This window comes from Arachis hypogaea, chromosome 11 (genome assembly GCF_003086295.3).
Source record: "Arachis hypogaea cultivar Tifrunner chromosome 11, arahy.Tifrunner.gnm2.J5K5, whole genome shotgun sequence".
Lineage (NCBI taxonomy): Eukaryota > Viridiplantae > Streptophyta > Magnoliopsida > Fabales > Fabaceae > Arachis > Arachis hypogaea.
Genome location: NC_092046.1, coordinates 56,281,668 through 56,295,331, shown reverse-complemented (window position 1 = coordinate 56,295,331; position 13,664 = coordinate 56,281,668). Strand labels below are relative to the sequence as shown.

Genomic DNA, 13,664 nt, shown 5'->3' with positions numbered 1-13,664 from the left:
TTGCATTAATTCCAAGTGAAAGTGTCACACTAAGTTTGGTGTGCCACTTATCTTTTATGCAATGTATCATGCACATCCTCTTATTTTTGCAATCACAATGTCTCTGTTTCCTGTGCCTTCATGGTTATTTTTAATTTTGCTTGCTTAAACACATGTACTACTGACATTTCATTGTGTAAGACACTCATGATCCATCATAAACCCCATCACCACTGTTCTAATTGTTACTTGAGGATGAGCAAACATTCTGAGTTGGTATGGGAAGGGGAAGAATAGGAGGAAAAGGACAACAATAGTGAAGATGAACTACAAGGTGGTAAAGTTTTTTTTCTCTTATTAGTTTCCAATACTTTAAATTGCATGATTGTCTTTTATCTTCTCTGTATGCATGTGTGTTATGAATAAGCATAGCTTGATTGCTGATTTGTAACATCTTACTGTGACATTATGACTACCATCTTGAATTTTGTGAGTTCAAAAGCAATAAAGCATCATGATCATAAACAAACAAGGAATTAAAGAAGAACTTAGCATGTGCATACAAGTATTGGAGGGCTAGTATGATTAATTATTGCTCAATTGCATTAGATTTTATTTAATTGAAGTTTTCATTTAGGACATTTTATGAAATTTTTGAAATCATGAAAACCTTGAAAAAGCAAATGCAGTTAAGGCAAGAAAAGAAAAAGGGAAAGAATGAGAAAGTTGAAGGCTATGAGTACCAATGACAATTCAATTGTTAAGTACTTGTGGTGTTTATGTATCAGGCAAAAAGCTTGAAAACAAAACACTTAGAGTCAAGGCTAGGCTCAAGTGCAAAAAGCACTCCCTCAAAGCTCAAGGCTCTGAGGATCAATGATTAGAGAGTAAAGGGAAAAAATGAGCTTAAAGAAGTCCTCTAATTAAATGCTTGTGGTGCTTATGTATCAAGTGGTAATACTTAAAAACAAAGCATTTAGAGTCATAGCTTTATTATCAACTCATAGGGCAAAGCACCCATAAGGAGAAGCTAAAAAAAGAATTAAAAGCTTGTTTCAAGGAAGGAATATAAAGAAAAGATTTCATAAAATGAGCTAGATAGAAGCATCAATCATTTGAATTTCTTTTGTGATTGTAGCATGCATAAAAAACTAGCCAACCATGAACATCAACTACTATTCTTCTCACCTTGGTGTTGTTATGACTGCGCATCATGTTGTATTTTTCTATGCTTTTTCATACAAGAAATTAATAATTAATGCTTAATTATTAAGTATTTTAGTGCTTAAATAGTATATTGCTTTGATCTTTTGATTTGATAAATTTTGAAGGAAATAAGTAGAAAAATAAGCAAAAAAGCACAAATTAAGCTCAAAAGAAGGAAAGAAGAATTTTTTGTTACACTTTGAAGTTTGAGCACACTTTTGGAACCTTAGGCCATGCTTTTAAAAGTGTGGCCCATGACCCAGGAAGCCTTGGCATTAATAACGTGATACATTAATGCCTTATGCATGCATTATCGTGAATTAATAATTAAAGCATGCATGCATAAAACATTTATTATTAATGCCAATTGGCAATGAATCACTACAAGAAAATAAGCCTTCTGCCACGCTTTAAAAGCGTGCCGAAAAGTGCAAAAAAGCGTGCCGATAGCTTTTCGCCATGCTTTTTGAGCTATCGGCACGCTTTTGAAAGGGTCACATCTGCCAGCGTGCCAATTACTCTATCGCCACGCTTTTATGGATCTATCGGCACGCTTTTCTTGTTGGCACGCTTTCATCTCTTGCCACGCTTAAAAAGCGTGGCCATAGGTCTTAACCTATAGGTACGCTTAAAAGCGTACCGAAAAGTGCACATATCGCCATGCTTTTAAAACGTCCCAGAATGTATGCTTTGGGTACTCTTTAAAAGCGTGCCAACAGATGAGTATATATGGCTACGCTTTTAAAACGTGCCGGTTGCCAAGTTATGGCCATGCTTATTAAGCGTGCTTGTTGATCCCAAGATTAAGATATAGCCACCCTTTTTAAGCGTGCCCATAAATTTGGTCAGAATTTTTTTTTTCATTAATCTTCCTAGTATTTCCTTAATCTTCCTAATATTTCTTGCAAAATTCATATATAATTTTAAAATCATAGACCAAAATAAAATTATATATATTGAACTAATCCAACAAATATAAACTTTCCCATAAAAAAAAAAACATACATATAAAACTTGTCACCACAAAAGTAGATTTTGATGACAAAGTACCAAAAAGTAAAGTCATAACAAGTAAATAAGAATTGCAATTCCAACAAGTGTCACATATCTACTTTTATATACTTAGTTACAAAATATCAAATTTCATGAGTAGTATGATCATCCATTATGATGAGCTCCATTGTTTTTATCACTGCCCTGCAGAATTTTAAATAATCTGGTGTTAGTACATGTTATAAAAGGAACTTCAATTAAGTCCAACAAATCCAATTCCAAATCCAAATTGATTAAACATGAAAATGGCAAGGCAACTTTTTTTTCTCTTGTTCTAATATTGCAAAATTGAGCTGCCTTTAGAAATAGAATAGGATTTAATTATATTATTTTCCAAAACCAAACCACCTTGCTAAGAAGGAAGTGTTTTTCCCGCGAAAATTGGATTCCTTTTCAACACGTGCTGGCGCTGGTGCTGATACTGGAGCAGGAGATCGTGAAGGTGGCGTAATAAGTTTGGCTGTTCTTGAAATTTATGCTCCGTGTTTCCTTCGCTGTTCTCGTCACTTATAAAAAAAAATTACTAATCGTAAGGATAATAATGCTCTAATTCTTAAAGACCACCACAAAATAATCTTATATAAGTTAAAACTATATTTATAGAAAAAGTATCCTTTGAACATATATGTACATATACAGATATTACTTGGATATTCCGTTAACTCACATAGTCACATACATATATATCATCATATACTTTTGAAAATACAGAAACTTGCGGCTATCACCATTATTATATTAACGGGCAACTACTTTGTAGTCTTTGCTTATTCCATATTGAATTTGTTGATTAATCTTCGAGTTGCTTTAACAAAATTAAGGTTCTATATTATGATGATGTCTTCATATTAATCTTTATCCAGTTGTAAGGAAGAAGGAGAAATTAAATATTACACAATTGGCAATAGGAAAATTTAAAATGCTGCAAACCATATATATATGTATGGAGAAGTCATTGAGAGAAACTTACTTTGATCATAAGGTTTCCCATAGTTAAAGTTTAAAGCTTCCACAAAAGTAGATTTTTGGTCTTGTAGCACTTGAAGGAACCAAATATATATGGAAAACAAAATCAAATACATCAAAATTTGATTATCAATAAATTATATATAACTATGTAAAAATAGTTGAAAGTTTAAGAAACCAAAGTATGAAAATATTAACTAATCCCTGAATCTTAGCAGTTAGCACCACATAATAAAAAACCAGTGACCCTTCTTTTTCTTATATTATATCTCTAGTCCAATATTAAAGAAACAAGAATATAATACTCTACTAAATGCTATGATGCTTTATTAATTTATGCAAACATTATTGCACCAAGCCAATCACAAACATCAAAAAGAAAAAAAATAGTAGTTCTAAATACTGTTGAAACATGTATAAAATTATGTTCAGTGATCACTCTTTACTTGACCATAGAACACACTGACACAAGAAGAATATTAGTTCACATTAAATACTTAAGCATAAAAATCTTGAAGCAACAAAATTGTTCACGACATGTAAATCCAGCAAAATAACAGCAAGTAAAGGCCATATGCAAAAGTATATCCACCTTGTTTGGAAATAACACTGATGAAAATTATAACAATTTTAAAGAGCATGGTGCTACTAATACAAACTCCAGTTGGTTGGCAAGGGTCTCAAAGTTGCTTAAAGGCAAAACTACACTATCAGTAGTGTCTCAAAGTTGCATATAAACAGTAATGTGTCTCCCACCCTTAACAAATCTTGGTAAGGAAAGAAAAACTCACCAGACTTGTGACATTTCGCTTGTGGGAACTTGCTCATATAAACTCTCATAGAAAATCCTGAGAGGATCTTTCTGAAATTTCACAAGGAAACAAACACATGCAACACACTGATTACAAAAAACTGAAAAAGCTATAAGGAATAAGAGAATAAAGCATACATTTATAATGTATATAATTGTATATCTACCTCCTCCAGTGGATCTCATTTCTGGCCAGGTAAATCATACACCTTTTTCTCTTTCTTCTTCTTCTGTTGCTGCTGTGAAGTAGAAGAAGCAGCAGCATATGAGACGTACAGAGAAAATAAGCTACTTATTTTTCTTACAACAATTATCTTTAGTTCTCACAATTTCATCACACACAGCACTACACATTCCCATATGCAATAACAATTTAAGCAGATTATACCAAGAAAATGTAATGAATCATAAATCATTCTCCTCTAGCATTGTGTGTTGGTCAAAATACATGCCTGGAAACCAAACATGGCTTTAAGCCAATCAAGCATGTCTAAGTCTCCTGTTCTCTGTCTTTGTTGCTCGAAAGAACTAGGCCAGTTCAAGCCTTGTGTGTTCCATAGCGCAGAAACAACAGCTTTAATCTAATAAGGAAAGAAAGTCCAGGAACTCAACAAAATCAGGCATCATTGCATATTTGCATCATGTACTCCACTAGGATAAGCATCTAAGCAAGTCTTATTTAGGTTATCAAACCTTATATGTACCACATTAAGACTTCAAAATAAGTATATAAAACACAAGAGTAGGAACATGTAATAAGTTTTTCAAAATAAAAATCATGTTAGTAGTAAAACAGCACAACTGAGCACTAACCTTCGAGCAGCACGGCGAGCAGAACCGCGAGACCTGGCGAGCAGAACCGCGAGACAGAGGCGTGCAGAACTGCGAGACAGAGGCGAGAAGAACCACGAGACAGAGGCGAGCAGCTTTCCGAGCAGAACGGCGAGAGGGACAACAAGCCAAACAGCAAGGACGAACCTGGTTGCGATCTTGAGGGCCAAGGGTGGCGACGGTGAGATAGATGGCGGCGTGATGGAGGTTAGGGTTTTCTGAACCTTTCAAGGAAAAGCCATTCAAAGCAGCGTCGAGGAAGACAACGACTGCTCGACGAACATGACAGCGACGGCAAGCTCGAGGAAGACCATGGTGATGGCGACGGCAAGCTCAAGACAACGACTGCTCGACGAAGATGACGATTACAGCGATGAAGGCTGGGTGCGACGAAGGCGATGCAGGATGGGTGAGATGAAGGGCAGTGATGAACGCGATGAAGGCTGAACGATGAACGCAATAGGTTGAACGATTACAACGATGAAGGCTCGAGGAAGCTGCTGGGTTCGAGAGTGAAGATGAAGTGACGGCGCAATAGGGTTTGAAAGGAAATTTTAGGGTTTGAAAGGGAATTCTTTAACTCTGTTCTAACTTTTATCAAAACCAAAGAAACCAAGAAATTCAAATGATAACATTTAAAGTTTTAATTCATACTTTGATATCAAATTTAGTTTAAATATGAATATTGAGTTTACATTAAATACTTTTAATTTTAAATTATAATTTGTTATATTTTTTAAGAATATTAAATGACTAATTATTAATTCAATGTACAAACTGCAAAATTAATTAAATTATCTTAAATTAATTTTATTAAGTATAATTTAGTAACATAAGAATTAGGTGTACTCTAACAAAATTATGTGATTTAAAAATAAATAAATTATAAAAAAAATATACATTTTGTAATGAAAAAAATACTGAAAAAAGAAGAAAAAATATTGAATGGTGAAAAAAATAAAATCACAAGTCATCTTAAAATTTAGGGTTAAAAATAAGTTAAGTGTGAAAATTTGAAAACTTATCATTTAGGGTTAAAATTTGAAAACTTAGGAAAAAAAGTTAAGTGTGAAAAAGAATAAGTGGGAAACTAAATTTTAGGGGAGGGAACTCTATCGGCACATTTTTTTACGGTGCCAAAATAAATACACTATAGCCACGTTTATAAAGCGTGCCGATTTCCTTCTATGGCCACGCTTTTTAAGCGTGCCAAAAAAAAGTGTGACCAAATTTCAAATCAGTGGCCACCCTCGTAAAAGCGTACCGATTTCCTTCTATGGCCACGCTTTTCAAGCGTGACAATAAAAAAGCGTGGCCAAATTTCAAATAAGTGGCCACCCTCGTAAAAGCGTGCCGATTTCTCTCTATGGCCACGCTTTTCAAGCGTGGCAAAAAAAACGTGGCCAAATCACAAATCAGTGGCCACCCTCGCAAAAACGTACCCATAGACCACTTTTGGGCACGCTTTAAAAGCGTGGCAAGAAAAAAGGGTGCCGATAGGCCTTTTTTCTTGTAGTGAATGAATCAAGCTTTACGTTAATTAAGTAATGTATTGGCATTACTAATTAATGTAATAAAGCAAATGAAAGCATGCATGCAATAAGGTATTAACGCCATTAATTCATGCAGCATGCATTAGTATAATATGCAAGGCGTTAATAATATTTATGCATGCAATGAGCCATTTAATTTTCTAGCATGGGGCCATTAATCAAAAGGAAGCTTAGCGTGAAAATATAAAGCAAGGAATGCTGTGCTCTTTCAAGAACGCTCTACGTTCATATGAAGAGCGCTACTGATGCACGAAATTACGATCTTCACTGGCGCTAAAGACTTGGTACGCACGTTTATAATCTCAATTCTTCTTCGCAACTTTGCACAACTAACCAACAAGTGCACTGGGTCGTCCAAGTAATAAACCTTACGTGAGTAAGGGTCGATCCCACGGAGATTGTTGGATTAAAGCAAGCTATGGTCATCCTTGTAAATCTCAGTCAGGCAGATTCAAATGGTTGTGGAATTTTGATAATTAAAATATAATTAAAACAGAAAATAAGATAGAGATACTTATGTAATTCATTGGTCGGAATTTCAGATAAGCGTATGGAGATACTTTGTTCCTTCTGAATCTCTGCTTTCCTACTGCCTTCATCCAATCATTCATACTCCTTTCCATGGCAAGCTATATGTTGGGCATCACCGTTGTCAATGGCTACTTCCTGTCCTCTCAGTGAAAATAGTCCAAATACGCTGTCATCGCACAGCTAATCATCTGTCGGTTCTCACTCATGTTGGAATAGGATCCATTCATCCTTTTGCGTCTGTCACTACGCCCAACACTCGTGAGTTTGAAGCTCGTCACAGTCATCCCATCCTAGATCCTACTCAGAAAACCACAGACAAGGTTTAGACTTTTCGGATCTCAAGAATGTTGCCAATAATTCTAGCTTATACCACGAAGACTCCGATCTTTCGGAATGGAGGGTAAGAGATATACGCTCAATCTAAGGTAGAACGGAAGTGCTTGTCAGGAACGCGTTCATAGGTTGAGAATAGTAATGAGTGTCACAGATCATCACATTCATCATATTGGAGTGCAAGCGAATATCTTAGAACATGAATAAGCTTGAATTGAATAGAAAAACAATAGTACTTTGCATTAATTCATGAAGAACAACAGCGGAGCTCCACACCTTAATCTATGGTGTGTAGAAACTCCACCGTTGAAAAATACATAAGTGAAAGTGGTCAGGCATGGCCGAATGGCTAGCTCCCATAAAAGTCTAAGATATCATAAAACTGATCAAAGATGTAAATACAATAGTAAAAAGTCCTATTTATATTAAACTAGTTACTTGGGTTTACAGAGATAAGTAATTGATGCAGAAATCCACTTTCGGGCCCACATGGTGTGTGCTTGGGCTGAGTAGTGAAGCTTTCATGTGTAGAGACTTCTTTTGGAGTTAAACACCAGTTTGTAGCCTATTTCTGGCGTTTAACTCTGGTTTGCAACCTGTTTCTGGCGTTTAACTTCAGAATAGGGCAGGAAGTTGTCGTTTGAACGCCAGTTTGCGTCATCAAAACTTGGGCAAAGTTTGGACTATTATATATTGCTGGAAAGCCCTAGATGTCTACTTTCAAACGCAATTGAGAGCGTGTCAATTGGGTTTCTGTAGCTCCAGAAAATCTATTTCGAGTACAGGGAGGTCAGAATCCAACAGCATCTGCAGTCTCTCTTCAGCCTCTGAATCAGATTTTTGCTCAAGTCCCTCAATTTCAGATAGAAATTACCTGAAATCACAGAAATACACACAAACTCATAGTAAAGTCCAGAAATATGATTTTTATTTAAAAACTAATAAAAATATACTAAAAACTAACTAAATCATACTAAAAACTACTTAAAAACAATGCCAAAAAGCGTATAAATTATCTGCTCATCACAACACCAAACTTAAATTGTTGCTTGTCCCCAAGCAACTGAAAATCAAATAGGATAAAAAGAAAAGAATATACTATAAATTCTAAAATATCAATGAAACTTAGCTCCAATTAGATGAGCGGGACTAGTAGCTTTTTGCCTCTGAACAATTTTGGCATCTCACTTTATCCTTTGAAGTTCAGAATGATTGGCATCTATAAGAACTTAGAATTTAGATAGTGTTATTGATTCTCCTAGTTTAGTATGTTGATTCTTGAACACAGCTACTTTATGAATATTGGCCGTGGCCCTAAGCACTTTGTTTTCCAGTATTACCACCGGATAAATAAATGCCACAGACACATAACTGGGTGAACCTTTTCAGATTGTGACTCAGCTTTGCTAAAGTCCCCAATTAGAGGTGTCCAGGGTTCTTAAGCACACTCTTTTTTCTTTGGATCACGACTTTAACTGCTCAGTCTCAAATTTTTCACTTGACACTTTCACGCCACAAGCACATGGTTAGGGACAGCTTGGTTTAGCCGCTTAGGCCAGGATTTTATTCCTTTGGGCCCTCCTATCCACTGATGCTCAAAGCCTTGGATCCTTTTTATGTTACCCTTGCCTTTTGGTTTTAAGGGTTACTGGCTTTTTGCTCTTGCCTTTTGGTTTAAAGAGCTTTTGGCTTTTTCTGCTTGCTTTTTCTTTTTCTCTTTTTTTTTTTTCGCCATTTTTCTTTCTCTTTTTTTGCAAGCTATTGTTCTTCATTGCTTTTTCTTGCTTCAAGAATCAATTTTATGATTTTTCAGATTATCAATAACATTTCTCCTTTTCATCATTCTTTCAAGAGCCAACAAATTTAACATTCATAAACAACAAATTCAAAAACATGCACTATTCAAGCATTCATTCAGAAAACAAAAAGTATTGCCACCACATCAAAATAATCAAACTAATCTCAAGGATGACTTCAAAATTCATGTACTTCTTGTTCTTTTGCTTTTAGAATATTTTTCATTTAAGAAAGGTGATGGATTCATAGGACATTCATAGCTTTAAGGCATAGACACTAGACACTAATGATCATGTAATAAGACACAAACATAAAGCATAGAGAACGAAAACAGAAAAATTAAATAGACAAGGAGATTAAGGAACGGGTCTACCTTAATGAGGGTGGCATCTTCTTCCTCTTGAAGAACCAATGGTGCTCTTGAGCTCCTCTATGTCTCTTCCTTGCCTTTGTTGCTCCTCCCTCATAGCTCTTTGATCTTCTCTAATCTCATGGAGAATGATGGAGTGCTCTTGGTGCTCCATCCTTAGTTGTCCCATGTTGGAACTTAATTCTCCTAGGGAGGTGTTAATTTGCTCCCAATAGTTTTGTGGAGGAAAGTGCATCCCTTGAGGCATCTCAGGAATTTCATGATGAGGAATTTCCTCATGCTCTTGTTGAGGTCCATGAGTAGGCTCTCTTGTTTGCTCCATCCTTTTCTTAGTGATGGGCTTGTCCTCTTCAATGAAGATGTCTCCCTCTATGTCAATTCCAGCCAAATTGCAGAGGTGGCAAATGAGGTGAGGAAAGGCTAACCTTGCCAAAGTGGAGGACTTGTCAGCCACCTTGTAGAGTTCTTGAGGTATAATCTCATGAACTTCCACTTCCTCCCCAATCATGATACTATGGATCATGATGGCCCGATCCACAGTTACTTCGGATCGGTTGCTAGTAGGAATGATAGAGCGTTAGATGAACTCCAACTATCCTCTAGCCACAGGCTTAAGGTCCGGTCTTCTCAATTGAACCGGCTTGCCTCTTGAGTCAACTTTCCATTGAGCTCCTTCCACACATATGTCCATGAGGACTTGGTCCAACCTTTGATCAAAGTTGACCCTTCTAGTATAGGGGCGTGCATTTTCTTGCATCATTGGCAAGTTGAACGCCAACCTTACATTTTCCGAACTGAAATCTAAGTATTTCCCCCGAACCATTGTAAGCCAATTCTTTGGATTCGGGTTCATACTTTGATCATGGTTCCTAGTGATCCATGCGTTTGCATAGAACTCTTATACCATTAAGATTCTTACTTGTTGAATAGGATTGGAGAGAACTTCCCATCCTCTTCTTCTAATCTATTGTCGGATCTCCGGATACTCGCCCTTTTTGAGCTTAAAAGGGACCTCAGAAATCACCTTTTTCTTGGCCACAACTTCATAGAAGTGGTCTAAATGGACCTTTGAGATGAATCTCTCCATCTTCCATGACTCAGAGGTGGAAGCAATTTCCTTCCCTTTCCTCTTTCTTGAGGTTTCTCTGGCCTTATGTGCCATTAATGGTTATGGAAAAATAAAAAGCAATGCTTTTATCACACCAAACTTAAAAGGTTTGCTCGTCCTCGAGCAAAAGAAGAAGGAAAATAGTAGAAGAAGAAGAAAATGGAGGAGATGGAGGGGAAGAGTGTATTCGGCCAAGGGGGGAAAGAAGTGTTTGTAATGTGTGAAAATGAGGTAGTGTTGAGGGGTTTATATAGGGGTGGGGGAAAGGTTAGGTTTCATGTATTAGGGTTGGGTTTGGGAGGGAGAGGATTTTTGAATTTGGGGGTAGGTGGGGTTTTTGGGGAAGAGTGGATGGATGTTAGTGGTGAAGAGTATTTGGGGAAGAGATATGGATGTGATTGGGGAAGGATATTTGGGGAAGAGTGTTATGAAAGGGTGTGAAGAGGAGAGAAGAAGAGGTGGGGTAGGTGGGGATCCTGTAGGGTCCACAGATCCTGACGGGTCAAGGACTTAGCATCCCTACTCCATTTAGGCGTGCAAAACGCCCTTAGAATGCACTTCTGGCGTTAAACGCCAGGTTGCTGCTTGTTTCTGGCGTTTAACGCCAGCTTTTCTCCCTATCTTGGCGTTAAACGCCAAGTAGATGCTCTGTTCTGGCGTTAAACGCCAGTCTGGTGCCTATTTCTGGCATTAAATGCCTAGAATGGTGCCAGACTGGGCGTTTAACACCCATTCTGCTACTCTTACTGGCATTAAAACGCCAGTAAGCTCTTCCTCCAGGGTGAGCTATTTTTCATGCTGTTTTTCATTCTGTTTTTGATTTTTTAGTTGTTTTTGTGACTTCACATGATCATCAACCTAAAGAAAACATAAAATAATAATGGAAAATAAATAGACATAATTAAATAACATTGGGTTGCCTCCCAACAAGCGCTTCTTTAATGTCAATAACTTGACAGTGAGCTCTCATGGAGCCTCACAGATAATCAGAGCAAGGTTATGGCCTCTCAACACCAAACTTAGAGTTTGGTTGTGGCCTCCCAACACCAAACTTAGAGTTTGAATGTGGGGGTTTTGTTTGACTCTTTATTGAGAGAATCTTTTCATGCTTCTTCTCCATGGTTATAGAAGGAGAACCTTGAGTCTTAAATACAAAGTAGTCTTCATTCAACTGAAGGACCAACTCTCCTCTGCCAACATCAATCACAGCTTTTGCTGTGGCTAGGAAGGGTCTGCCAAGGATGATGGATTCATCCTCATCCTTTTCGGTGTCTAGGATTATGAAATTAGCTGGGATGTAAAGGTCTTCAACCTTCACTAGCACGTCCTCTACTAGTCCATAAGCCTTTTTCATTGATTTGTCTGCTATCTCTAGTGAGATTCTTGCAGCTTGTACCTCAAAGATTCCCAATTTCTCTATTACAGAGAGTGGCATGAGGTTTATCCCTGACCCCAGGTCACATAGAGCCTTCTCAAAGGTCATGGTGCCTATGGTACAAGGTATGAAGAATTTTTCGGGATCCGATTTCTTCTGAGGTAATGTCTGCCTCATTAATGCACTCAGTTCATTGGTGAACAAGGGGGGTTCATCATCCCAAGTCTCATTACCAAATAACTTGGCATTCAGTTTCATGATTGCTCCTAGATACTTAGCAACTTGCTCTTCAATGATGTCTTCATCCTCTTCAGAGGAAGAATAGCCATCAGATCTCATGAATGGCAGAAGGAGGTTCAATGGAATCTCTATGGTCTCTGTATGAGCCTTAGAGTCCTTTGGTTCCTCAAAGGGAAACTCCTTTCTGTCCAGAGGACGTCCCATGAGGCTTTTTTCACTGGGACTCACGTCCTCCTCACTCTCTCCAGGTTCGGCCATGTTGGTCATGGTTATGGCCTCGCACTTACTCTTGGGGTTTTCTTCTGTATTGCTTAGGAGAGTGCTGGGAGGAGTTTCAATAATCTTCTTACTCAGCTGACCCACCTGTGCCTCTAAATTTCTAATGGAGGACTTTGTTTCATTTATGAAACTTAGTTTGCTCTTGGATAGATTAGAGACCATGGTCACCAGGCCAGAATGGCTCTGTTTAAGATTCTCTGTCTGTTGCTGAGAAGATGATGGAAAAGGCTTGCTATTGCTAAACCTATTTCTTCCACCATTATTGTTGAAGCCTTGTTGAGGCTTCTGTTGGTCCTTCCATGAGAAATTTGGATGACTTCTCCATGAAGGATTATAGGTGTTTCCATAGGGTTCTCCCATGTAATTCACCTCTGCCATTGCAGGATTTCTCAGGATCATAAGCTTCTTCTTCAGAAGATGCTTCTTTGGTACTGTTGGATGCAGCATGCAATCCATTCAGACTCTGAGAAATCATATTGACTTATTGAGTCAATATTTTTTTCTGAGCTAATATGACATTCAGAGTGTCAATTTCAAGAACTCCCTTCTTCTGAGGCATCCCATTGTTCACAGGATTCCTCTCAGAGGTGTACATGAACTGGTTATTTACAACCATTTCAATGAGTTCCTGAGCTTCTGCAGGGATTTTCAGATGAAGAGATCCTTCTGCAGAATGGTCCAATGACATTTTTGACAACTCAGACAGACCATCATAGAATATACATATGATGCTCCATTCTGGAAGCATGTCAGTAGGACACCTTTTGATCAGTTGCTTATATCTTTCCCAAGCTTCATAGAGGGACTCACCTTCCTTCTGTCTGAAGGTTTGGATTTCCACTCTAAGCTTGCTCATCTTTTGAGGTGGAAAGAATTTGGCTAGGAAAGCACTGACCAGCTTATCCCAAGAGTTCAGGCTTTCCTTAGGTTGTGAATCCAACCATGTTCTAGCTCTGTCTCTTACAACTAAAGGGAAAAGCATAAGCCTGTAGACCTTGGGATCAACTCCATTGGTCTTGACAGTGTCACAGATTTGCAAGAATTCAGCTAAAAACTGATGAGGAACTTCCATTGGAAGTCCATGAAACTTGCAATTCTGCTGCATTAGAGAAACTAATTGAGGCTTAAGCTCAAAGTTGTTTGCTCCAATTGCAGGAATTGAGATGCTTCTTTCATAGAAGTTAGAAGAGGGTGCAATAAAGTCACCAAGCATCTTCCTTGCATCTCCACCA

The 13,664-nt window shown here is 37.6% G+C and overlaps 1 long non-coding RNA gene and 1 other non-coding gene across 3 annotated transcripts; one reads left to right on the top strand and one right to left on the bottom strand.

The window, feature by feature from the left end:
* Positions 1-2,119: 2,119 nt before the first annotated feature.
* LOC112721401 (uncharacterized) lies at positions 2,120-5,466 on the bottom strand. 2 transcript variants are annotated; one of them, XR_011868146.1, is made up of 7 exons: positions 4,829-5,466; positions 4,468-4,596; positions 4,183-4,254; positions 3,996-4,066; positions 3,209-3,277; positions 2,587-2,744; positions 2,120-2,382 (listed from the first exon to the last, which is right to left on the bottom strand). It is a non-coding gene; the product is annotated as an uncharacterized lncRNA (long non-coding RNA). The 2 variants fall into 2 exon arrangements; XR_003162448.2 differs by lacking the exon at positions 4,468-4,596.
* A 7,708-nt stretch (positions 5,467-13,174) lies between these two features.
* Positions 13,175-13,282, top strand: LOC112725663 (small nucleolar RNA R71). Its single transcript, XR_003164755.1, has one exon. It is a non-coding gene; the product is annotated as a small nucleolar RNA R71 (small nucleolar RNA).
* Positions 13,283-13,664: the final 382 nt, after the last annotated feature.